This window comes from Durio zibethinus, unplaced genomic scaffold (genome assembly GCF_047325235.1).
Source record: "Durio zibethinus cultivar Kanyao isolate XHJ-2024 unplaced genomic scaffold, ASM4732523v1 HiC_scaffold_304, whole genome shotgun sequence".
Taxonomy (NCBI): domain Eukaryota; kingdom Viridiplantae; phylum Streptophyta; class Magnoliopsida; order Malvales; family Malvaceae; genus Durio; species Durio zibethinus.
The window spans coordinates 40001-42500 of NW_028322927.1; positions in this window are offsets into that span (position 1 = coordinate 40001).

A 2500-nucleotide genomic window follows, 5' to 3' on the forward strand; every position below is an offset into this window, starting at 1 on the left:
GTTTATACGATATCTCTGGTGTGGAAGTAGGCCAACATTTCTATTGGCAAATAGGAGGTTTCCAAGTCCATGCTCAAGTACTTATTACTTCTTGGGTTGTAATTGCTATCTTATTAGGTTCCGCCGTTATCGCTGTTCGGAATCCACAAACCATTCCAACCGACGGTCAAAATTTCTTCGAATATGTTCTTGAATTCATTCGAGACGTGAGCAAAACTCAGATTGGAGAAGAATATGGTCCATGGGTTCCCTTTATTGGAACTATGTTTCTATTTATTTTTGTTTCTAACTGGTCGGGTGCTCTTTTACCTTGGAAAATCATACAATTACCTCATGGAGAGTTAGCCGCACCCACGAATGATATAAATACTACTGTTGCTTTAGCTTTACTCACGTCAGTAGCATATTTCTATGCGGGTCTTTCCAAAAAAGGATTAGGGTATTTCAGTAAATACATTCAACCAACTCCAATTCTTTTACCCATTAACATTTTAGAAGATTTCACAAAACCCCTATCACTTAGTTTTCGACTTTTCGGGAATATATTAGCTGATGAATTAGTAGTTGTTGTTCTTGTTTCTTTAGTACCTTCAGCCGTTCCTATACCTGTCATGTTCCTTGGATTATTTACAAGTGGGATTCAAGCTCTTATTTTTGCAACTTTAGCTGCGGCTTATATAGGCGAATCCATGGAGGGTCATCATTGACTAGTTTTTGTTTTTGAAATAGTCTAGCCTTTTTTTTTTTAGCTTAGCTTAGTCCAATGCAATGTATGCGCAACTCAAGATAATCTATTTACTTAGGGACCATAAATATACAAATACGACGGTCTAGAGTAATAACAAAAAAGATTATGATATTAGAGAATTGTAATAAAAAAAAAAGGAAAGAGATCTAATCTAACTTTTTCCTAAAATTTTGGTTTGGTCCATTTTTTTTTTATTTATATTTATATCCTATTTCCCTTCAATGAATATTATCTTTATATTGATATTGTTTTGGTTTATTCAATTTCAATATTATGAGTCCTAATTTGAATAGGAATTCTTATGGTATCAATTTAGGGTCTATGATTTAAAAAAAGCTGTTCTTTCTATAGAATGATTCCCATTTCAGTCGATTTCATTCAATGCAACGATTGACCAAAAGAAAATTTTAATAAATAATAAAATAAATTGCATGAACTTAGCTCAATCAAATATTGATATTGATTTTTTATTTTTATGCAATGATTTGGTCTAATGAATTCGTCTATTTATTTAGATTGTATCCGTGTGAGATAATGATAAATAAAAGGAAGGGACGAATTGACAAAAAACGATATAAAAAATGATTAGAAAAAAAAGGGGGGGTAGAATTAGGTATATGGAATCTAATGGCTATAAGCCAACTCTTGTCCATCCTTTGAGGAATAATTCTAGAATCCGATTGAATCTAAGATATGAATAGTTGGTTTACGTTATGTAAGAAACACATGTATATGGGATATTAGATATTGACTAGTTATATATGAACTCAAAATATATCTAATCCACCCTACTACTGTGGATTTAGATAGGGATTCCAATAGAAGAATAGAAGTTCTTCTGTTTCGTCTTTGACTCTGAATTGAATGAATAAAGAGATAAAATAAAGACAAAACGAAGAATTCAAAGCAAAGAATGGGTTAGAAAAAAAGAAATGGAAGAACAAAGTATGCGCGGATTCAAAAAAATCCAGTGGATAGGAACTAAAAAAAAGATATCGAAATAGTTCTGACGGTTCAATAATATTCTCACTTCCATTCGGAGTTCTTAGTTACTTGGGCAGGTTGAATCTTAGTGATGGAATAATATAATTAAGTAAAAATTCATTGGATGATTGTATCATTAACCATTTCTTTATTTTGGTGCGAGGAACTTATCATGAATCCACTGGTTTCTGCCGCTTCCGTTATTGCTGCTGGGTTGGCTGTCGGGCTTGCTTCTATTGGACCTGGAGTTGGTCAAGGTACTGCTGCGGGCCAAGCTGTAGAAGGTATCGCGAGACAACCCGAGGCAGAGGGAAAAATACGAGGTACTTTATTGCTTAGTTTGGCTTTTATGGAAGCTTTAACAATTTATGGGCTGGTTGTAGCATTGGCACTTTTATTTGCGAATCCCTTTGTTTAATCCTATAAACATGAGAATTGTGTATTTTTTTTTTCTTATTTTATGGCTTGGGACTTACTCCTCGCTTTTTCGAATTATATCAAGATTTCACCCCTACAATTACTTATTTGTTGGGACAATAATCCATGGGAAGGATTAATTTGAGGATGAGGAATTATCACACTGACTCGCTTTCTTCCTTCCCCTTCTTAGTTCAAGAGAAACCTTTTTTATTGTTTAAAGGAGTGTTGCAACAAATGAGGTATTTTGCCATTGACATGAAACCCGCCCCCCCCTAATTCTAATAAGTATCATTATTATTGGGAATTTTCAACTGAAAAAAAAAAATACATTTCTAGCTAAATAGAATC